Raw genomic sequence first — 26,063 nt, forward strand, 5'->3', positions numbered from 1 at the left:
AAAGTCACTCGTATCTTAACTCTTATATCTTTAGATTAAGGTCGATTCATCTACCTAAGTATTCTTTATTTTTGCTAAATTTATATCTAAAACATGTTGTAATTTTTTTTACTGATCAATCCCCTACCCCACACAACATACCTAGTCTAATTAGGTTGTTGTGCCATTGTCCCAAGACCCAACCCATGCCTACTCTGTATAAACTAAAGACTTTCTTCCATCCCAATACGATGTAAATGTTTCTTTCTTTAATATTTTTGTTTTGTTTTTAATTTTGGACCACAAAGAATTTATTTTTTTCTCTCTACTGAAAAATTACACCTTTTTAAAAAGAAATATGATAATTAAACGAAGTAATATAAATATTATTCACGTGGTTCTGGATCACCGAGCAATCCAATTAACAGTTATAGTTATTTTTTTTTTATTTTCTCATCCAGTGTTCGATACTTGCATTGAAGCCTACAGGACTCATTCTGGGAGTGGCTAGTACATAATTTATTTTCAAAAGCAAACCAAAATATATATTGGAAAAAAGGGATCTGCAACTTAAATTTTTTAAAATAGGACGATTAAATTTATGCAATTTTGTACGTATGGAGGCGTGAGAGTTTGACTTTATTGGATTTTAGGAGAGTTAGAGATGTAAGAAGAACTAAGAGAAGTGAGCAAACAGGACATGATTCTAGATAGCAAGGGTTGAAACCTCTATGTCTATCTTTACTTATTTATGTTTGACTTGACATATTTCTTAATAAATAATAATATAAAATGATAATTTTACTATATGATCCATATTAAGTAGAAGTTATCTAAATGTTGAGAAATGAATATAGTATTTAATAACACGAGTAAAATAAATACAAAATGATAAATTATCTCTTCATTTTTAAAACTGAACAAGTAAAGTTGGACAACTATTTTTAGTATATTGACAAGTTATAAAGGTTAGGGTTGTCCACAAATTAAATCAATTTGAGTATTCGGATTGATTTGAAGAAATTTGGATAATTCGATTTGAAATTATTTAATTTGAATCGATTTACGAATTTAATTTTAGAATATTTTAATTTTATGAATCAGATTTGGTTTTGAATATTTATGATTTGAATTGATTTGAAAAAATGTTTTTCAGTTGCACTGTTTTTTGATATTTGTAATACTGATGCCTACTTATTCTTTTAAGTTTGAGTTCATGATTGGTGCTACTTTTTCTTTTAAGTTTGAGTTCATGATTGGTGAGAAGATTGTTTGCTGCCTGAAAAGGAGATGGTTGCTTACTTGCTATCCATTGCTAGACCTTTTTTTTTATTGCTACTATTGTTACATTGTTAAATAATAGTATTTTTGAATTTTAAATTATTGTGGTTGAATTTTAATTTCACTTTAAACTTGTAATGCAATGTTACTTTAGGTTACTTGAGGCCTAATTTTAAAATTTTGTTGTTATTTTATTATGTTTTCTCTAAAATTAAATGAAAATAATTGCTTTTAAAATTTCAAATTCAAAAAAATAATCAAAATAAAAAAAAAATGAATTGAGTTGGACTTAGGATAAGAATATTAATAATTCGAAATTTGAAATATTAATTCACAATAATGGCTAAATTCTATCCGAATCGATTTGTGCACAGATCTAGTAAAAATAGACGGATGAAATAATATTCACATAATATCTTATTCTTCAATTTTCGTACTGTATGCTACTTCGATCGTTTATCTTGCTATTTTAATCTTTGTTTTCTTACTACACTCCTTTAGTCATCGCCTATTAAAAATAATCTAGTTATCTCATAAAATAAAATTAAGATATGCGTAAAATCTACATTTTCTAAACCCTACTAACCCTTTTATAAAATCTATAAGATTATAATCTATAATATATTAAAAGTGTGAAGGCCTTTAGAAAAGTGAATTGAACTTTTTGCCCTTCATTAAAATAATTCGTTTTAGACAAAATCATTTTTTATCCTTTTCCCTACAATTAAATTCTACAAAATAAATATAATAAAAATTTTCTTTACCCAAATTTTTCTTTACCGTATTTTCCATGTAGTAAAATTTTCCTTACTAACATTCTCCTTTACCCAAATAATAAAATTTATTTTCCTTTACCCGTATTTTTCATATAACAAAATTTTCCTATCTAAAATTCTCCTTTACCCAAATTTTTCTTTACTCGTTTTCTGTTTTTTAACCATATTTAGCTTTTCTCTCTAATATTCCTTCACCCGTTCTATTTTATTTCTAATCTTATTTGATTTTTACTTGGTTTCTTTCAACCACGGCTTTTCCTGTCCTTATATATAAACGCTAGAGTTTTTTTGTCATTGTTCATTATTATAAACAACTGCGATCTTTCATTGTTTTATGTCTCAGTACAGTTTATTGTTTTCTGTCTCATCTAACTTGATTCGGTTGCAGGTTTAGATTGATGGATGCTTGATTTTCTAACCCTCAACTTTTTTACTGTTCTTGTCAACATAATAGAATTCAACATGTGTGTATATATGTATCTTCTTTGTTTTCATTCAAGGCATTCTTTAGGGTTAAAGTTTTCGCTCAGACGAGAATTATTTTCATCAAAATCGCAGCTTTGCGATCACTATTTTCTAACCCTCAACTTCTTCACTGTTCTTGTCAACATAGTAGAATTCAACGTGTGTGTATATATGTATCTTCTTTGTTTTCATTCAAGTCATTTTTTAGGGTCAAATTTTTCGCTCATACGAGAATTATTTTCATCAAAATCGCAGCTTTGTGATCACTATTGTATAATTTTGTTTTAATTTATAGGTCGTCGATGAATGTCGGTTGACTTTAAAGAATTTCTTGTGTAGAGGTTAGGTTTAATTGTATTGTTTTGATACCTTTATTATCTTATTGTTTTATTTTAATTTACAAATGGTAGATGAATGTCAGTCGACTTTGAGGAATCTTTTTAGGTAAAAGTTAAGTTTAATTGTATTGCCTTAGTATCTCTATAGGTTATTATTTTGTTGTAGTTTACAGTTTGTAAATGAATGTCGATCGAATTTGAGGATTTTTTGTGTAATTGTATTGTTTTGATATTTCTTTTATCATATTATTTTGTTGTAATTTACAGGTGGTAGATAAATGTTAGTCGGCTTTGAGAATTTTTTTTAGGTAAATGTTAGGTTTAATTGTATTGTTTCAAAAATATCTCTGCTTTGAATTTTTTTTATGTAAAAGTTACGTTTAGTTGTATTTTTTTAATATCGCTATTATCGTATTATTTTGTTATAGTTTAGAGGTGGTAGATGAATGTTGGACCGCTTTGAGTTAGATTTAATTGTATTGTTTTGATGTCTCTATCATTATATTGTTTTATTTCAGTTTATAGGTGGTAGATGAATGTCGATCGGCTTTTAAAAATATTTTTGGTAAATGTTAGGTTTAATAAATAAATTCTCCATCTTTACATACTCAAAATATATTGAATTTAATTATTGTATTTATGTTCATTATTTAAACAAATATTCTATTTAGTGTAACGTTTAAACTCATTAAAGTGAGATACACGCGCAAGACGCGTACACCTAAACTAGTTACATTAAATATAGGCCAAACCCATCGACAAACCCTCAAACTTGTTTTGAAAATTCACTTAGACCCCTCAACTAAGGCATGTACCTATCAGGCACCTCAAATGCTAAAATTGATACCTAGTAGGCACAAAATGCTATTTGGCAAGGAGAGTGCTACACTCTCCTTGGACGCGTAAATCAGAAAAAAAATATTTTACTTTTTTTTAATTAAAAAACTTATATTTTAATTATTTTATTAATATAATTTTTATTTTTATTTTTTAAAAAAGAGAAAGGCACCCAACCCCCCAATTTCATCGTCGTCTTCATCTCATCAACCCCTCCATCCCCACCCCTTCCTATCATCGTCATCACAACCCCCACCCCACCCCTTCCCGTCATCGTCATCACAACCCCCCCTCCCCCCATTTTTTTTCCCTCAAGTTGGTCGATGAATTGTTGCTGCTTCCACTTTGGAAGACTTCAACAGCTTCTTAAAATTGATCATTTCCAAACGAAGGATGAAAGGAGGTCAACAAAGAGTCATTAGAGACACTAGATAAATTCTCTACCAAAAAGTATTTCTCAGTAGCTTGGAGAGCCACGCAGTCATGGAACATACTCCAAATCATCCTCTTCCATAAGCATCTGACTTAGGAATTTATACATTGCAGGAGAAAATTTCCCTCACCAACAACATGATTTGAAAGGGCATGAGGGTAATCTTCATCAAAAACTAGGAAGATTATTGAATATTGTTATAGTACCATTTTTTACAAAATCATTTCTTGGATCCATTGAAATTGAAGGGTGCCTAAAAATGAAAGCATCAGGAGAATGAAAAAGTTATTCTTGAAATAGGTCTTCCATGGAAGTTGCTTTCAGCTACTGAATTATGAAGATAATTGATTGAAGAAATCAAGAATAAAAAACAATGAAACAAAAATAGCAAGTTGATTTTGCTAAAATCGAAGCTTGACGGTGACCGAAAAGCCTCAAACTACGAAGGAGAAGAAGGGTGAGGTGTGTGCGTGTTTGCATATCGAAAGGGGAATGGACCCATACTTTTTTTACTCTATCAAAAAAAATGGAAGTGTTTGAGTAGAAGATGAGGAAGAGGCCGGGGGGGGGGGGGGGGGGGGCGGGGGCAGTTTATTTTTTTTTTTTAAATTATAATTCATTTTTAATAGTAATTTGATTAATTATAAAATATTTTTTAATTAGTTTTAAATTCAATGCCAAGTGTCGCTTTTTAATTCGTTATTTTTGCCATGTTAGCGCGTGTGTGTTGCACACACTTGAGCTTTTGTTTGATTGACAAAAAAATACCCAATTGGATCAAAATTCGAGGGGTTCAGGGGTCTGATAAGTACAGACCTTACTTGAGGGGTCTAAGTGAATTTTTGAAACAAGTTTGAGGGTCTGTCGATGGGTTTGGCCTTAAATATATTACTTATTGTTATTCTTTTAGTCCAAATATAACAGATAAAAATAATCCATAAAAATTAATATTTTAATTATGTGTCATAAAAACTAAAATTCAAATTTACAAATAACTAAACGACCAAAAACACTATCATCTCAGTTTGTAAAGCTTTGACTATAAAAAAATAAATTAAAGGGGAATGACTATTAATATCATTATTCATTACTATAACTATCATATACACCAATTTTTAGTGACATCTAGTGTAGGCTGCTGATGGATTCTATAATTCCTTATCAGATTATCAAATTCTGAAAAAGCTGAATGAATAAACAAACAAATAAATAAACATATCTTCAATAATCCATGATTAGTTTAATATGAAATTATGTTATCTTCTCATTTACTTAATGAATTACGAGATCCAAATTTGTTTAAATATTAAATAATTTCTTTATTTTAGTGCAACAAAAAACACGTGTCCTTATTAATTCCTTTCTTTTCAATAAAAAGATAATTAATATCTTTTGCTGCAAAAGTTTTAAAAAATATATTAGGGACCAAGAACAAGAACGTGGCTTAGATACCGCCTATTTTGAATTTGAAGTGATAAGGTAGGTGGTTAATTTTAAGGGAAAAGTGGGGTGGCCATTTTTTTTAAAAATGGACACAATTTGAAAAGGTGGATAAATGTAACTTGTTGGCTAAATTTAATTTCAGTTTTTAGTTATTTGGCCCAATTGGGCATATGCAGTCTCTACACTCTAATGATACACTTTTATACTATAGTGATACACTTTTATACTATATTGCTACACTTTTTATAAAAAGAGAAATAAACTTCTATGCAAGTACATGCAGTCCCTATACCCAATTGATACTCTTTTATACCATATTAATACACTTTTATACTATATTGATATACTTCCAGTGTCCATATACTCAATTGATACTCTTTTATACTAGATTGATACATTTTTAAAATGCATATAGAAATTATATAGAGTCGTATAAAATATGTATCTAAATAATAATTGTAGTATAAAATTGTATTGTATGTGTATATCTATTTTCTTTTTGATGTTTGACTTGTTTTATTTATAGTTCCTCTTTTGGACTAGCAATAATGTCGGGGGTTGATTTTTGGATTTGGGAAATTGCAGTTGAACTATTGAAAAAAGTTGGAGGTAGGTTTTCCATTTTGTGTTTGAGTTGCATTATTTGCCCCTCAAAATCCTATGTATTTGTTTTGATCAAATAAATTTTCTTATAGTAATTTCACATAGATTTTTTGATAGTCAATGTCAGCATTCCATAAATATACATAATGTATGTTCCAACGTACAAACAATTGTAGTTATGTTAATTTCAAAAAAAGAATAGATTTTAAAAAAAATAAAAAAGTTGCAAAAAAAGTATAAAAACGGTGAAAAAACACAAAAGAGCAGCGATTTTTTTATAATAGAATGAAATATCAAATTAAAAAAATGAAACATAAAAAAAAAACCAGCAAGATTAAAAAAATAAAATGAACTAGTGTTTTTTTAAAAATAAATGGGAAAAATTGTGAAGTAACTGGCATGCAAAATAATCAATGGCTATAAAATGAAATTAGTTTAGTTGCTAATTAGAGGGAATTAAATTATAGTGGCTATTTAGTTGGAATTAGTTTTAGCGAGTGGACATTTTTATCCTTTCCCCTAATTTTAATCTATATGCATTATTCAAAGAAAAATAATCACTAATTAATTTCTTTGTGTATATTGAAAGATGAGAAGTTTTCCTCAGCTCAAGAAAAAAACATATTAAAACAGTTCAGAAAAAAAGGAATAGTAACAATAACAATGTAATACTATAATTGAAGTACGAGATGATATATAGCTGATAAGAGAAATCGAAAATCAAGAAATTACATGGGTACTACTATGACTACTAGTGTGGAAGGATACAAGTGAGATAACACTAACAACCTACTAGCATTCTATTGTAACTAAGATCATGTACTCGATAAGTAGAAGATTTGTCATATCTTGTATGGTGACCTCTCTCTAATTATTTTTTGACCTAGTAATACTTCTTTTGAAATCATCAATAGCCAACCTCTCATACCTCGGATTGGATCATTTATGCATAACTTCTTTACATGTCTGAACCATTTCATCGTGACATCCTATATCTTGTCCTACACCGAGGTATCCTGCCTTGTTGTTGATGAAGAAATGGACCTTGGGCCTAACTCAACCTCAAAAGTTAGCTCATGAGGGGAGGATTGTCCAAGTCCATATAAGGAAACCAATTACCCATCCCTTTTCCAATGTGGGATACTTAACACTCCCCCGCACGCCCAGGCCTCGTTAACTGAAGTGTGGACAATATAATATGGGACCCAACATCGGTGAACAAAGATTTGAGATGAACTTTGATCTAATACCATGATGAAGAAATGGACCGGACAATATAATATGGGGCCCAATATCGATGAACAAAGATTTGGAATGAACCTGGCTCTGATACCATGATGAAAAAATGAACCTTGGGCCTAACTCAATCTCGAAAGTTAGCTCATGAGGGGAGGATTGTCCAAGACCATATAAGGAGACCAAAGACCGTTTAACCCACTGATTTGGGACTCCAACACCCCCCTTGCACACCCAGGGCTGGACATCTGGAGCGTGAACAATATAAGACGAGGGGTCCAACATTGGAAACAATAAACTGGGTGAGCCTGTCTCTGATACCATGATAAAGAAATGAATCTTGGGCCTAACTCAACCTCAAAAGCTAGCTTATGATGGGAGGATTGCCCAAGATCATATAAGGAGACCAAGGACCCTTTAACCCACCGATGTGGGACTCCAACAGTTATGGATATCTTTTTTTCTATCATGTCACTCTTAATAAGTCCACAAATCCATCTTGGTATTCTCATTACTCTAACTTTCATGTTTTGAACATGGGAATTTTTTACTGGACAATATCCACCTCATGCAACGTACATAATTGGTCAAAACAACACTCTATAGAACTTGCCTTTAAATTTTGATGATAATTGCTTATCACACAAGATTGTGGATACAAGCATTCATTTCATTCACCCTATACCAAAATTATAAATGTTATCATAAATATTTAAAAATTACGAAAAGTCACTTTTTTATAATAACTAATAAATACTTAAAAAAAAAATAATCAAAGGTTGAACCCATTACGATTTTTTTATACTTTATTCGTCAACATAAAGATAAAGGATAAAGGAGTTGGAATTCTTTGACAATAGTTGACAATAATTCTTTGACAATCATTTTGAACCATTGAACTTGTTCGTCCAAGTACGTGTGATATATAGCTAATCTAATGACTTGCCTATGTACATGCATCATGTTTTATTTTTTTAATGTCTTAAAAATTAGGAATAATATCGACGAAAATATCTGAATTGTAACTAAATTTTCAGTGGAGCATATTAAATTTTGCGGGGGTTCTATTACTCCCCTATTTTTTTTTAAGTGGAATTAATTTTCCCCGAACTTTTTTAAAGTGGAATTAATCCCCCCGCCCCTCCCCCCCAAAAAAATTAAAAAAATAAATAAAAACGTTATACCCAGTTTTTTTGATGGGAAGTGTCGTACGCGCGCTGTTTCTTCTCCGTTTTATCAGTTTTCAATATTTTTTCCCCATTACAATCATATTAAAGATTTCACAACTGAAATTCCTCCTACAAATCAAATTCCAAATGATTCCATTGAGTCAATTTCAAATTTCAAGTCCATTCTCATCACTCCAAAAGTTTTCAAATTCAATTACGAAGAAAGTTTCTTCATACTTGAATTTCAAATTTCAAGTTTCAATTACGCCAACTCAATGGAATCTTTCATTGAGTTTCAAATTCCAAGTTTCAATTACGCCAACTCAATGGAATGAAATTTCAATTTCAATTTCAAGTTCAATTTCAATTTCAAGTTCCAAGTTCGAAGTTGCAATTACGTCAAATTTCAATTTCAATTGAATGGAATCTTCCATTAATCTTCAAGAATGGAAACTGAAAGGGAATCTTCAAGAATTCAATTTCAATTAGCAATGGAGCAACCATTGTTGAAGAAAGGAAAGAGAGAAGAGAGAAGAGAGAAGAGAGAAGAGAGAAGAGAGAAGAGAGAAAAAAAAATATAAAACTTTAAATAATTAGAAAATTTAGGGTCTGTTTGGCAAAAAAAAAAGTTTTTAATGTTTTTTGACGCCTTCACGCGCTCATTGCGCGTGACTAACACGCAATGGGTCAAGTGGCAGATATATGCCATTAAAATACGAAAAAAAAGTCGGGAGGGAGGGGAGGGGGTAATAGGACCCCCGCAAAGTTCAGTATGCTCAACTGGTAATCCGGTCAAACTTCAGGTATTTTTGTGAGTATTCTCCCTAAAAATTATATTATATTTTCTCTCTTTATACAAGATAATTGATCAAAATTAAGCGTTTGATGGATCTTGGACTAACGTATGGAAGAAAGAAGTTTGATATTGCTTTTCCCATGTCAGTCTGGTCGATAATAAGCATCATTATATAATCGATTATCTTTTGAGATAAAATTATATATAAAATACGTCAGTAAGCTATCTTTTTCATTTTCAGGCAAGGATAGCTCTAAAGTGAGAGTTGAGCGAAACTAGGTCAATAACTAAAAACATTGACTATCTATGAATGACTATAATTAGTGGTATTAATTAATTTTCTTAATTGTTGGTATTGCCAAAATTTTAAAAGACCCCTAAAATGATTAAGGTGTGTATATACCACCTTAATTTATTACAAGTGATTTACCTATGAAACATGTCATAGTGTCTCATTTGTAAAAGTAAGAACATTTATCATAATTGAAGAGGGAAAAGAAATAAAAGCAAAGTTTTTGGTTATCCGTTAGATGTTGGGTATCAAAATTGGAGATTTACTAATTCAGATTCGTGCCGGTATAATTCATTAAGGAAAAATAATCATTATTAAGAGAGTTTTTCAATATTCAAAACTTAAAATCAAAATCTCCGACTCGGAGATAAGAACTCTCCTCTGCTGCACCACACTCTTTGGTGGTAAATAAAAGCAAAGTGGAAGGCTTTAAAGAATATAGATCTTTTACCAATAATGGAAGAATAATACTTAATCAACAACGAATTAATTTGTAATATAGAAACCCCCACAACCGCAAGACAAATAGTACATAAATATTCCATTCTCTTTTCCTATAAGTAGCTTTCACTCATCAACAATAGAAACAACAATTCTCACATATATATAGAGAGAGTGAGATATGTCAAAGCAAGTGAGTAGTAGTAGTGTTGCATGGGAGAAAGTTGGAAAAGTGCCACCAACTAATTGTAGGAGGACAGAGAGGAAGTTGAGCTTTGAATTGAAGTTGGAAACAATTGAAGAAGAAAGTGATCAAAAATATGGTGATCAATATTGCAAAATATCTAATTCATCCTACAAGCTGGCTACTTCTTCTTCTAATAAGGGCTAGCTAGCATGTCTTGTGCACAAAGTGGCTAGTGATTTTTTTTTTTTAAATTACTGCTTTGTTTTGCAATTTAATAGGCTATATTCCACACCTGTTTTTATTGATTTTTTTCTTTTAATTTAAGAAAAAAATTCACATGAGGTTCGTTATTCATTTTGAAGTTCAATTAATTCGAATACGTATAGGAAATCAATGAGGGATCCAATATTTTCACTCAAGAGGTTCGAGAATTAAAAATATAAAAAAATATGCAGAGAATCAAACCTTGGATATTGGAGTGCATTTTTAATGCCCTGGAGCGCATAGCTAGCCTTTCTGCATGTTGTTTAGGGGATTTAAAATTTATACATGTACATAAACACATAAAATCTATCTTTGTAAAGTCCAATTTTTTTGCTGAGGGGTTAAGGTGAACGCGCTACCCCCTAGATCCGCCCTTGTAAGGAAGTCCATTATGGCCTTATGGGAGTTAAAGCGTTTGTTACTGATGACAACTCTATTCTCATGTATCGAACTCGGGACCTATCATTAAGAATGAATAAATACTTACAATTCGACCACGACCAGCCTTATCTAATCTTCATCTGATGATTAACTATTAAAATATTGCAAACTAACGATGATCCAATCCTAGTTAAGTGGGGATTATTTATCGCTAAATTCGAACGAAGCAAATTTCATGTCTAATGAGGGGTCTCATTAATTTAAGTGAAAATACAGGACCAATTATGAAAAATCTATATCTATACTACCTTAAAAATCCTAACTCAAAATACTTAAAAGTGAAATTACTAAACTACCCCAAATTAAAAAACCCACCACTGAAACATCTCCCTAATAACTCTACTATATGAATGGGCGCCACTTCCAAGTCTCACAACTTAGATCGACACCAGCCTGAACAGATGCAACGCAACCATACGCTTTGCTCTGTTTTAACAGACACAACGCACACAACGCAGATGACAATTTTCCTCCAAATCTGCAACTTCTTCTAAAACAAATAGGTATGCCCTGTTACTCCTCTTTATCCAAACTTTCTGTGACTCGAAACAAAACATCAAATTCACTACTAATTCTTCTGTTAGGTAGTTATTTGTTGTGAAATCTAATCTCCAGATCAATATAAACTGATAAATTCTCTTTCACGAAATAGCTTACTTTCTTTGTCATGATTTTTTCGTTCATGTGCTTATTGTCAACAGTCTTAGTATTTGACAAGTCCCATTGGACACATATTCGTTCTTCAATCTACACGTTCTACAATATGATGCTCTATTTATACATTTTGGTACTTTTTGTTCACGTGCTTATTCTCAACAATCGTATTTCAAATTTGCAAACGCCTCCACCTCTGCTTTAAACGTAAAGGCTCTGCATCTGGTATACTTTCAAATCTACAAACGTTTGTTCTCAAACACAAGAACAAATTCAAGATAAGGTTAATTCCCTTTCATCTACTCTACTTCCATAGCTTAACAAATTAAATAAGAATTTTATGTATATTCTAAATCCCACTATTTTAATATGTTGTCTATGTCCCGCCCTTAGCATCCTCTGTAAAACTGAATAGTTTTCTTCTCATTAGATTGAACCAGCTTGTCCATGCACACTATTCCCGATCCTCTGTTATAGATTGTTGTTGCTTAGATACCTGCATCAAAATTAAGTTATAACTCAGAAAACCAATCGCATTCATCGGTTCTATTTTAACAACTTTGCCCATCTTTTCAACTCAACATCTTCTTCCAGACAAAAACAACAAATTATAAGTTCAGATTTGTATTAACACTATATGTTACGACTATTATAACTTGTTGTAGTTGCTATGCTGATACAGGAATTCCTAGCTCGAGACCTTTCACACGAAGCCAAGCGCGTGAGTTGCAACGACTCCAAGCCTTGTTCATATCCTTGGACGTGTGTGAGGCCCTTATCTAAGGGCCTATACTTATTAAAGTGTGAAGATGCACATCAAGACACCCCTAATCCACCCAATTAAATGCCAAGGGTATTTAAGTCTTTTGTCCTTCCTTTGTAATTGACTATAAAATCCATGTAATAGGGCTAGTCTTCTTTAGTTCATTCATATCATAGAAGACAACAAGACTTATAATATTTTGACTTCTCTTTCTCATTTGGAGAGGCCAAAACCGAAATTCTCACTAGTAGAGTGATACTAGAATTGTATCTTGGCTAGAAACTAGGTTCTTGGGGTTCTTTGAGTTCCTCTTGGTCTAAGTAAGAACTTGGTATTAATGTTCATTAGTCTTAGGGTCCTTTCTCTTGTTAGGGTTTTTAGATTAATGAATATTGTGTATCAAGTTTCTATCCTTTTTTTTGTAAATCTTGTTAACATTGTGTTGTTGAATTTAAAAGTCTAGTGAAGCCGTGTGGGGCTCTTTCGATTCACTAATAATATTGTTTTTGTTGTTGTTATTGTTGTTAAACTCACTTTTTTAGTTCAAACAAGTATTGCAAGCCTAATGAAGCCGTGTATGGCCATTTTTGATTCACTAGCACTTTGTTGCTGTTGTTCTTGTGTTGGTTGGAATCTCTTGATACACATTTAGCTTTGTATCATTTGGTATCAAAGCTCAAGGCTAAGTTTTGTTCTTACAAAACCAATCTTGGAAAGCTCTTACCAAAAAGTGTGTTCTTGAATATTTTGGTCAAAAATTGGTTGTAGATCTACAAAAGTTTTACTTGTTTAGTTTGTTTCTTGTGTTGGTTTCTTTCTCATCAACACAAAAGTTGTCTAAATCTAAAGTTGAGCTTAATGAAAAAAAGAATTGTGTTGTGATAAAAAAAAAACTTGTAAGTGACCATTGTGGTGTATTGTTGTTATGTTCTTGAAGGTGTTGATGTTGTGTTCATCCTAAACTTCTCCTCATCTTATGTCTTAACTTCTATAAAGAGAAATAGATCCAAAAAGTTTTTAAGACAAAATTGAAAATTGTTTGTGAGAAGACTTGCCAACATCACCTTTTCAAGACTTGACAACCACTTTTCCTTAAAACAATGAACCTTGTCTTGTGGGACTAGTGAGGTCAAACATCACCTTTTGAGTTTGAAAAAAAAAGGGTTGAAAAAGGTTACAAGACTTAATGTTTTCCATCCCAATAACAAGTCATCCATTACAAAAGATCTAAGGGGACTAAGACTTTAAGATGATGAACTATTTATGTGGACCCGCGGCCATTGACATGCTGCCACGTCACCCTAGTTACTGTTAACGTGATAATTAAACTCAAATTTGGATGTTCTAGTTTCTAATTATTGATTCCTAGTTTCCTCTAATTGACTTGAGAACTAATTAACAAACTAGTACATTCCTACTAGCTTGTTAATTAGTCCCTTGAAGCCTTGTATTCGTGTCAACGTTTGTTTGTGTACTTTTGTCGTTTGAATACGTTGTAACTCTTGGCTCTAGTCTGACGAGAATTCTTTGAGTTTCAAACAAGAATCCACTTCGGACAAGAGCATACTCATACCTTAAGGATTCACGGGTTACTAGCCAATCTACAACACTTGTGGATCTCGAGTGTGTGTGAACCGAAAGAGTGTGAATGAGGAGAGGGATTTTAACTAACTTGTTTGTTGCTTGTGTAGGTGATACCTTGACAATGGAGGGAACCACGTCTCAAACTGTGGATTCTAATGAAATGGAGAATATAAGGGTTACTCTTGAGGCTATGACCCGAACTCTTGAAAGGTTGAGTACGGAGATGGGAGCCATAAGGGGGGAAGTGACGACTATTAATGGGAGGATAGAACAAGGGGAGAGTCAAAGGAACTCTCGCACTTCTACTCCTCGACATGTTTCGTCAAGTGGGCATGATAGAAATTCCTCCGCTATCGTTACTCCCGAAACATGGCCTCAATTACCAAATCATTCCCTAGCTCCACTAAATGCCACAAGCCAAACCACCAATAACCCCCTAACCCGAGACTCCAATAGACCAACCCATTCCCAAAATACTCAAGTTTCGTAAAAGGGACTTGGATGCCCAATACCCCCACTAAATCCAAACCTTTCCTTCCAAGCTCCACTAAATCAAAGACCACCACCTCCACAAAATCCAATTCCTCCAAATCAAGTTCCAAACGTCCAAAACCATCCCGTTTACTTTGAGGAATATGGTAGAGAAGATTATGAAGGGTATGGAGCCTTTGATGATGCTTACATAAGGGAGGAGTAGATGAGAGGAGGACGTGTGGATCCAAGGCAATACCGAAGGTATGAAGAAAGGGGAAACTGACACCAAGAGAGAGACGTAGGCATCAATACTATCAAATTGAGCCTACCTATCTTTAAGGGTAAAAGTGACCCCGAGGCGTATCTTGCTTGGGAGTCGGCGTGCGATAAAGTGTTCCAAGTGAATGATATATCGGAGAAGAAGAAGAGTTGTTACGCCATAGCTCACTTTGAAGGCTATGCTAACACATGATGGGAATACATCAAACGGTTTGGCAATGAGTTGATTGATGGACAACCACCACCTTGGTTTCGGTTGAGGTACCTAATGAGACAACGGTACCTTCCCAGGAGTTCTCGAAATGAGTTGCTTTCTAGATTGTACAACTTGCGGCAAGGGAATCGAAGTGTGATGGCATATTATGATGAGTTTCAAAAACTTATGTTGAAGCTTGATCATCGTGGAGAACACATTAGTCATGACATCATTCGGTTCAAGTATGGTTGAACAAAGAGATCTCCACTCATTTGACACTTCACAAGTTTGATACCGTCGAAGGTATTTTTCAAGCGGCTCTCGAGATTAAAAGGGAACTTAAAGAGAGGTCGTCATTCAAAGCAAAGGGACAATCAACCTCGGGTTGGCCGAGGGGCAAGTATATGGTTCAATCCTCTTCGGGTTGGCCCAAAAACAAGGACCAACCCGCCACTACTAGGCTGCCCGAGCCCAAAACATCCCACAAAATCCCTCCGAGGCAAGAAATTCACAAGTATCCTAATCCTAAAGGGTTCTAATGCTTCAAGTTCCAAGGTTGGGGGCATAAAGCCAATGAATGCCCTAAATGACGCAATGTAATCCTAAGGGAAGGTAGATTATATTTCCTTGGTAAAGAAGTGGGTATTGAGGGTGATGAGAGTGAGGCCGAGCCTCAAGATAGAGAGACGGCCGAGAAGGAGCCACATGATGATGATGATGATTGTGAGGATGCTTATCCGCAAGAAGGGGAGTGCGTGGTTCCAAACTTTGTAGTGAAGCGTGCCATGATTAGTGAGGCGATAGATGATCCTAGCCAACGGGAGAATTTATTCCATACTAAATGTCTTATGAAGGGAAGTGTGTGCACTATGGTGATAGATAGTGGAAGTTGTGCGAATGTGGTTAGTGTTGCTATGGTGAACTTTTTAAAATTGGCGACTACACCTCACACTAGTCCTTACAAGTTGCAATGGTTGAATGAATGCGACGAGTTAAAGGTAATAAGGCAATGTGTGATACATTTTAAGGTAGCTAACTACCATGACGAGGTGCTTTGTGATGTGATACTAATGCAAGTTTGCCACTTGTTGTTAGGAAGGCCTTGGCAATACGATAGGTCGACCAAATATGATGGAAGGTCCAATCGGTATACACTTGAGAAGGATGGCTGAAAGGTTGCTCTTCATCCATTATTGCCTTTCCAAGTAAATGAATTACACCAAAAGATGTAGGAATTGAGGGAAAAGGGAAGAAAGCTGAGAGTGAGGGATAAAGAGGGGAATCTGAGAGTGAGGGGGTAGAGGAAGCCGAGGGGCTCCTAAATTCTAAGGGGCATGGGAGCATGGTGATGATAACTAAGAGGAAGGAACTATTTGTGGATCATGACGAGGACACTCCAATGCTCCTCTTGGCTCATTGTTTTAATACTAACCCCGCTAATATTTCCATTTCTCCTTTCTATTTCTCATATTTTGTAGGATTACAGGGATGTTTTCCCTAAAGAATTGCCGAAAGGATTGCCTTCACTTCGGGGTATTGAGCACCAAATTGATTTTATGCTGGGCTCATAATTGCCCAACAAACCGACTTATAGAATCAACCCGACGGATATCAAGGAATTGCAACGCCAAGTTGAGAAACTTTTTAACAAAGGGTACATCAAGGAGAGTATGAGCCCTTATGCGGTTTCGGTGCTACTAGTTCCCAAGAAAGACGGGACTTGGCGTAAGTGTGTTGATTACCGAGCCATCAACAAGATAAAGATAAAATGTCGTCACCCTATTCCTAGGCTAGATGATATGCTTGATGAATTGAGTGGTTTGTGTTTGTTTTCTAAAATTGATTTGAGGAGTGTCTATCACCAAATCCGTATGCAATCGGTTGATGAATGGAAAACCGCCTTCAAGACCAAATTCGGTCTCTATGAATGGATGGTTATGCCATTCGGCCTAACAAACGCTCCAAGTACTTTCATGAGGCTAATGAATCATGTGATGAGGCCATTTATTGGAAGGTTTATTGTTGTTTACTTTGATGATGTGTTGGTGTATAGTAAGTCCCTAGATGAGCACGTAAAGCATCTGCAATGTATGTTTGATGTCCTCCGAAAGGAGAAGTTGTATGCTAATCTAGAAAAGTATTCTTTTAGTGTCCATGAGGTTATATTTCTTGGGTTTGTGGTGAGCTCAAGAGGGGTCGATGTGGATGAATCTAAGATTGACGCTATTAAAAATTGGCCAACTCCCAAAACCGTAGGAGAAGTGAGAAGCTTCCATGGGTTGGCTAGTTTTTATAGACGTTTTGTCAAAGGATTTAGAACCATTGCCGCCCCTTTGACCAAAGTGATTAAAAAAGATCAGCCTTTCAAGTGGGGAGATGAACAAGCTAAGGCTTTTGAGGACTTGAAAGCTATGCTCATCTCGGCCTTTTTGCTACAATTGCCGAATTTTGACAAGACTTTTGAGGTCGAATGTGATGCTAGCAAAGTCGGCGTAGGCGCGGTTTTAATGCAAGAATTAAAGCCTATTGCCTACTTTTGCGAAAAGCTCAAAGGAGCAACTCTAAACTACTTTACATACGATTTAGAGTTGTATTCCTTGATTAGAGCCTTGACCACTTGGCAACATTATTTGTGGCCTAAAGAATTCGTGATTTGAACGGATCATGAATCCTTGAAGCATCTATGGGCACAAAACAAGCTTAACCGGCGGCATGCCAAATGGATTGAATTTCTTGAAACTTGCCCTTATGTTTTTCATTACAAGAAGGGTAAAGACAATGTGGTTACCGATGCTTTATCCGAAAATATGTACTTGTGTCTACTTTGTCGTCCAAGTTGATGGGGTTTGAAAGCCTCAAGTCTTTATATCCCGAGGACCCTCATTTCACTCCTATCTATAGGGAAAGTGAAGAGTTGGATAGGGATAGGTAGGTTACGGATGGGGGTTCCTATCCCTATACCAAATTTGATTGATACTTGTTTAAGGGTAGACGATTGTGTGTTCCCTCAAGTTTGTGGAGAGAATTTTTTGTGAGGGAAGCACACAATGGCGGTCTAATGGGCCATTTTGGGGTCGAGAAGACCCTTAGAATTTTGGAAGAACAATTTTATTGGCCTAGAATGCATAAGGATGTGGCCCGGATTTGTGGCCAATATGTTGAGTGCAAAGGAGCCAAGTCACGGCTCCAACCCTACGGGTTGTACACCCCATTGTCCACCCCTTTGCGTCCTTGGCTTGACATATCAATGGACTTCGTGTTGGGATTGCCGAGGACTAGAAGGGGGAGGGATAGTGTTTTTGTCGTGGTGGATCGATTTTCTAAGATGGCTCACTTTATTCCTTGTTCTAAGTGTGATGATGCGCTTAGTGTAGCCTTTTTGTTTGTTGATAATGTTGTAAAACTTCATGGTGTTCCAAGGACCATAGTGAGTGATAGGGATTCTAAATTCCTAAGCCACTTTTGGAAGTCCATGTGGGGTAGGCTCGGTACTAAGTTGTTATTTTCGACTTCATGCTACCCACAAATCGATGGCCAAATGGAAGTAGTAAATAGAACCTTAGGGTCTATGCTACGGTTCGTGGTTAAGGGAAAAATGACTTCTTAGGAGGAACACTTACCGTTGATTGAGTTTGCTTATAATCGTGTTATACACTCAAGCACGGGGATGAAACCCTTTGAGTGTGTATACGGCATCAACCCCCTCACCCCTTTGGATTTAACCCCTTTGCCAAGTGATCTTGTGACAAGCTTAGATGGAAGCAAACGGTCCGAGGCCATGAAGAAGCTACATGAGAAGGTGAGGTTATGGTTGGAGAAATAAAACTAAGAAGTTCCGAGGCGAGCCAACAAAGGAAGAAGAAAGCTCATTCTTGAACCTGGAGATTGGGTGTGGGTGCCCTTAAGGAAGGATAGATTCCCGTCTCAAAGGAATGCTAAGTTGATGTCGCGGGGTGATGGCCCATTCCAAGTATTAAAAAAGATCAACGACAACGCTTACAAGATTTATCTACCCCGGAATATCAAGTGCACAACTCTTTCAACGTGTGTGACCTCTCTCGGGTGGAAATGGTGAAGGATGGCAATGATTCGAATTTGAGGACAAATTTCCTTCAAGATGGAGAGGATGATACGGGAATTCCTAGCTCGAGACCTTTCACACGAAGCCAAGCACGTGAGTTGCAACGACTCCAAGCCTTGTTCATATCCTTGGACATGTGTGAGTCCCTTGTGAGCCCATCTAAGGGCCTATACTTATTAAAGTGTGAAGATGCCCATCAAGACACCCCTAACCCATCCAATTAAATGCCAAGGGTATTTAGGTCTTTTGTCCTTCCTTTGTAATTGATATATAAGCTATGTAGTAGGGCTAGTCTTGCTTTAGTTCATTCATATCATAGAAGACAACAAGACTTGTAATATTTTGAGTTTTCTTTCTCATTTGGAGAGGCCAAAACCGAAATTCTCTCTAGTAGAGTGATACTAGTACTGTATCTTGGCTAGAAACTAGGTTCTTAGGGTTCTTTGAGTTCCTCTTGGTCCAAGTAAGAACTTGGTATTAATATTCATTAGTCTTAGGGTCCTTTCTCTTGTTAGGGTTCTTAGATCAATGAATATTGTGTGTCAAGTTTCTATCCTTTTTTTTTTGTAAATCTTGTTAACATTGTGTTGTTGAATCTAAAAGTCTAGTGAAGCTGTGTGGGGCTCTTTCGATTCACTAGCAATATTGTCTTTGTTGTTGTTGTTGTTGTTAAACTCACTTTTCTAGTTCAAACAAGTATTGCAAGCCTAGTGAAGCCGTGTGTGGCCATTTTCGATTCACTAGCAGTTTGTTGCTCATCTTGTTGTTCTTGTGTTGGTTGGAATCTCTTGATACGAACTTAGCTTTGTATCACATGCCCTTCATGGTCCACTGTTAAATTGAATTGACTTCTATGATCATCGTTTTGTATGAATTTTATGATCGTTGTTTTGCTTTTCACCATTTAATATATTCGTGCATATTTTATCAATGGGTGAAGCGCATATCAGTAGGCTATTTTGGATTATTATCCCTACTGTTTCTCCTTTTGTTCTTATCATAAATACTGAATATAATCTTTAATTTTTCATCTTTTTCATTTATTGGTATCCTAAACTCAGTATAGAGTTCATATAATTTTTTAATGCTCACTGGATAGAAGTTAAATGAAACAATACAAGACTGACATAACACTCTTTATTATGGACATGAGCTTAAAGCACCTTTTAGTTTCAGTTTAGACTAAGTTGAGGTGTCTAGATGTGCCCTCTCAAAGTTTGGAGTGCTTACTTGCTAGCCGAGGCCAAGTTAGAGTCCGTTTATGTATTATGTCATATGGGTGTGTGTCAGTGACTACTTTGCTGCTGTGTAGCTGCATTTTTACATAAAGCAACGTCAAAAACATAGAAAAGGGACAGTTAAGGCAGACTTGCAGGATCTCTGGTTAAATTGTCTTCTATACATCAGAGTGTTCTACAGTTAAATGGAAGATCAGACCAGTATGGAGAATGAGGCCTATAGAGAGAAAGGAATTCGTGGCATATCATTTCCCCATAAACAAAGTCAATAACTCTTTCCAGAAAAACTACTATTGTTTCTTGTTTTCAATAATCTTAGATCAAACATCTTTGCTTATGTTTGTGGCATTTTACCAGGTTGGTTGTTGTTTGTTTGTTTGTTTGTTGAAAATGCTAGAAATTGTCCAAAAGCTTATCTGTGGAGAAGTTTCCTTCTTTCAAATGAGGCTGTATGATGATGCTTATGGAAGAATCCTCACCATAGTTTGGCTCAAAAAGGAAGAATGAGACATCAGAGAGATGGATTTTCCGTAAAGGGTGGTTTCCCCTTTTCTACCATGTCCATGATTTCTTTCCATTCATAAAACAACCAACAACCCTTTGAGAAAAAGAAAAGATCAAGAATTATTTTGACGTGTGGCTACAGAGTTCCAAATATTTTTATATGCCTCTTCCTTTTACTGTTTGTGCTTCTTTAAAGTAGCTGCTTTTCCAAGAGTTTAGAACCTAAATGATGTTGATTGATGTGAAAGTAGGGGCTGTGATGATGATTTTCTTCTTTTGGGGCTATAATCTACTTCACTGTGTTGATAAGATCCGACCCGTATCCTGGCGGGGCAATCCATACGGCGCATTTTCAAACTGGTGTATCTGCAGCCATGGCGTATGTTGGTTGATCTCTTTGCATGTTTGTAGAACAGAAAAATCTGAGCCCCAATAGTTTTTCTGTAACACCAAATTGGGTTCTTCTGTTTTGTTGAATAACCTATTTTTCTGATGCAACTCTTCATCAATTTTTAGCTCAAAGTTGAGGTAATCGGAGAAAAATGAGGATTTTTAAGTGTGGTTGACCATCTCCGATATGCATTGATTTCTGTTTTGCTCTATTCAACAGCCCTTTAGCTCAAAAAACGCAAAAGAAATTATATATGATCTTCCTTTGTCTGCTTGTGCTTCTGTAACATAGAAATGACACAGTAAGATAGCTATTTTTCCCAAGAGATTGGAACCTAAATGATGTAAAAAAATGGGCTGTGATGATGATTTGCTTCTCTCTAGGCTATAATCTATTACATTGCGTTGATAAGATTTGACCCGTATCTTGACAGGCGACCCGGTATATCCATTTGCAAACTGGTGTATTTGTAGCCTTGGCTTGTGTTGGTTTCTCTTTGCATGTCTGTTGAACAGCAAAATCTGAGCCCTAAACTGGATACCCATTTGTGTTCTTCAGTTTTCCTTGAACACCCAATTTCAGAGACTGTTACTCTATCAAATTTTAGTTCAAAAATTAGGTAATCGGAGTAAAAAGGTGTTTTTCAGGGTGGTTGACCATCTTCGGTATGCCAATGAGTTTACCTTAGCTCTAATCAGTAACCCTTTTATCATATATCTATACTAATATTAAAAGCATGAAGACTCCTAGAAGTGTTGATTAAACTTCTTACCCCATTGTAGCTTATGTTTGTGGAATTTCACTAGGTAAGTTGTCGTTGTTTGTGAAAAGTTGCCTACTTGTGAGGAAGTTTCCATCTTTCGATTGAGGTTGTGATGATAATGCTTATGGCAGAATACTCACCGCAGATTTAGCACAGAAAGGTATACACATCACAGAGATGGGATTTTTTGTGAAGGGCGGTTGCCCGTCTGTTATGTCCATGATTTCTTCTTCATTGATAAAAACTAACAACCCTCTGAGAAAAAATAAAAAAATAAACAATTGTGGTGACGTTTGGCCATAGAATACCAAATATTTTAATATACTTCTTCCCTTTACCTGCTTGTGCTTCTGTAAGGTATATATGACACAACAAGGTAGCTGCATTCTCAAAAGTTCGGAACATAAATGAGGTATTTCAATGCTGTATCTTCGCGGCGCGACTCGGTATGACATCCATCTGCTTGCGATGTATCTGCATCCATGGCGAGCTCTTTCTCTCTGCATGTTTGTACCCATCAATTGTTAGCTAAAGTTGAGGTAATCGGAAGAAAAAGAGGATTTTCGTGGTGGTTGACCATTTCCAGTATGCTTATGATTTCTTGTTTCTCTAATTAACTGCCCTTTAGCTCAAACGGGCAAAAGACTATATATGCTCTTCCTTCTTCTGTTTCCGTTTACTACCACAACTGATTTTCACAAATATCCACTTTTATGCCCCTCTAAATACAAAGGTAGCTGCTTTTATAAGAGTACTGAGCCTAAATGATGTGTTCTATTGATGTTGATTGATCTGAAAAATGGCGGTCATTTTGACTATATGATTAGAGGGCATACCGAGAAAGGGGTAAACCGTGCAAATACTTGAGAAAGTGGGTTGTACCTGATGATGATCTGCTTCTTTCTGGGCTATAATTTACTTTATTGTGTTGAGAAAATCCAACCCGTATATTGGAATCGGTATCTTGGAATCCATATGAAAATTAGTGTCTTGCAGCTATGTGGCATGTGTTGCTTTTGCTTTGCATGTTCATATATAGCAAAATCTGGGCCGTAAAAGTTGTCTCAAAATGAGACAATCGGATAAAAACTGGAATTTTCAGGGTCGTTGGCCGTCTCCACCATGTCTATGATTTTTTTCTTAGCTCTAATCAACAACCCTTTTAGCATATGTATGAGGTTCTTCTGTGTGAACTTATATTAATGTCTCGTTCTGTCTCTCTATCTGTGATTACTTCACTCCTGTCTGCCTACTTTTTCAGGCAAAGCAGCAGCAAAAGCATAGAAAATGGAGGTTCATTTCAGTATGAAGAATGGAAAAGGGCCAAATATACCCCTCTACTATGAAGAATGAGGCCAACAGAAAGAGAAGGGAAATCTTGGAGGGTGTTCGCCCCTATGATTTCTCCTTTAACCAAACCAACAACCTCTTCAGATGTCCTGCAAACATATTCTGATCTTGTGTAGCAATTGTTAAAAAGTGGTTGAAGTTGTCCAAAAGCGTACTTGTAGGGAAGTCCTATCTTTCAGAAGTGGTTGTGATGATAATTTAGCCATCAGACAATTAGGTAGCCCATTTACTAGAATGCCGATTGATGTGAAAAAATGGGCAGTGATGATGATTTTCATTGCATTGAGAAGATCAGACCCGTATCTTGGCGGGGCGACCCAAGATGGCATCATTTGTAAATCGGTATCTGCAGCCATGGCGATATCGCTTTCCTTTTGCATGTTTGAATGGCAAAATCTGAGCCCTAATGCGTACAACAACCATTTGATGGTCAGTTATCAAGAACTGAAATACCTAATTATGTTCAGTTTTTCTTGGAATACCGCATTTCACATGCAGTGCTCTATTAAATTTTAGCTCAAAAATGAAATAATCGGAGTAACAAAAGGGATTTTTCAGGGTGGTTGCACATCTCTGGTAAGCCAGTGATTTATCTTAGCTCTAATCAACAACCTTTTTAGCATTGTATGAGGTCTGTATGTATGTGTGTGTGTATTGTATGTCTGTTTTGGTCTCTCTCTGTGTGACTACTTTGCCCTGGTGTGGCTGCATTTTCAGAGAAAGTGGCAGCAAAAGCATACGAAAGGGACAGTTGAGAAACTTATAAGGTCTCTGGCTAATGTTTCTCTTATAAATAAGTGTTATGGAGGTTCAACCCACTAATAATAATGAGGCCAACAGCGAAGGGAAGTCTTTGAGGGTGGTTTCCCGTGCTGAGTATGACAAAACAATCCAAATGTATGAAAGGAACATATACAGCAACATCATCTATAGAGAAGTATTAGGTGAGAATTGTTTCATTTCATTATTATAGAACATCAATATTTAGATAATAATTAATTCTAACTACACTATAAATGTTCACCCGTATAGATATAGACGATATGAACTTAACTTGACAGCAGAAGATATGACAACACTCGATGATCCGCGTGGAAAAAGCAAAATATCTTTTACTTTATTTACTTTATTCGCTCATGTATACTTTCATATAACATTCATTAAATAAAGGCATAATACATAAATGCCCTTTAATTTGTCGTTAAATCACATCTATAACCTTCAACTTTGGGTGTACACAAGTAGACACTTAAACTTATATAAAGTTGAACAAGTAGACACACATGTCCTATGTGGCATAATACACGCAGGACGCCATGTAGGACAAGAGTTGGCCACGTAGGATGCCACATAGGACATGTGTGTCTACTTGTTAAACTTTATACAAGTTTAAATGTCTACTTATGCATACCCAAAGTTGGAGGTCATATATGTGATCTAAGACCAAGTTAAAGAGCATGTTTATGTATTGTGCCTATAAATCACAACGATTTTAGTTACAATGAAAGAGCTAACTATAATATTAGGCGATATACACACATTTTACCTACATTTCACAAGACCCACATGCAACGCATGTGTCGTGACACTAATTTAGAAAATATCTACTAAACTTTTTTTTTTTCTTAATGAATGGAGATGGATAAGAATTGTGAAAAATATATATTTTGGTTGAAGACATAAAATATTGGGTGGCTATCATAATGAGAAGTGAGAACATATTCTTTGTAAGACACAAGATCTCCCAAATAAAGAACATATTTCTTTTTCATTATTGGTGTTGTTAGAATAATGTATTAACTCTTAAAAGGAACTTCCACCAAAAATAAAAACTCCCTTTATTTTTTTATTTTTCTTAGCAAAACTCTAACTTAACCTTCCCTCTAATAATAGGACTTACATGTGAATGAATGATGTCCAAGAATATATATTCAAGTTTACACAACTAAAGAGCCCATTTGGAATTGCATTCAAGTTTTACACAACTAAAGAGCCCATTTGGAATTGCAATTACAAAACTACTTATTTAAGAAGCACTTTTAAAAAATAACTTTTCAGAAAAGTGATTTTTGAAAAAACAATGTGTTTGGTAAATCCATTTGACAAATACTTTTGATAAACAGATTGCGTTTGGATAATCTTTTTAAAGAAGTATTTTTTTGAGACAAATGATAAAAAAAGATATGTATCAATAGACTTTTACTGCTAAAATCAATTAATAGAGAAAATTTATTTTAAATATCTATTATAATATTTTTAATTAAAATTTTGTTTTTATTTAATTAAAAAGCACGTACTCTAAAATTTTCAATCAATATTTATATACATAAATATATTAAAAATATTAATAATGATATATTACTTAAATAATTTAAATATCACTTTAAAATATAAAAAAAAATATAAAAATTATTTCATAAATTAAATCATTATTTATGAAAAAATTAACTACAAAAATAATTAATCCTTCATACATCACAAAATTCTCAATGATTGCATCCCTAATTTTATTATGCAATATATCCATACAAGTAGAAGATCTGTCTTGTATTTCTGAAGATATACCAGAAGGCTCATCTCCTTCTTCATATATGTAAACTACATGGTAACAAATATGTCACTTTTCATGAATTATCTATTTAAAATTAAATATTCAAGAAAAAAATTTAGAAGTGTTGTCAAAATATCATTTATTCTTGTAGCGCGATTCATCTGTCATTTGTTATCATTAATAATAAAAAATAAAAAGTATATATTCTTCGGATTATCATCAATGATTTTTTAAAATTTATTTAAAGAAAATGA

The 26,063-nt window shown here is 34.7% G+C and overlaps 1 long non-coding RNA gene across 1 annotated transcript; it reads left to right on the plus strand.

Annotated features, from left to right (window-relative positions):
- The first annotated feature begins 11,289 nt into the window (after positions 1 to 11,289).
- On the plus strand, positions 11,290 to 23,885 carry LOC107851254. The gene is made up of 3 exons (XR_001668936.2): positions 11,290 to 11,484; positions 12,318 to 12,488; positions 23,170 to 23,885. It is a non-coding gene; the product is annotated as an uncharacterized LOC107851254 (long non-coding RNA).
- The last annotated feature ends 2,178 nt before the right edge of the window (positions 23,886 to 26,063 follow it).

This window comes from Capsicum annuum, chromosome 12, assembly GCF_002878395.1.
Source record: "Capsicum annuum cultivar UCD-10X-F1 chromosome 12, UCD10Xv1.1, whole genome shotgun sequence".
NCBI lineage: Eukaryota > Viridiplantae > Streptophyta > Magnoliopsida > Solanales > Solanaceae > Capsicum > Capsicum annuum.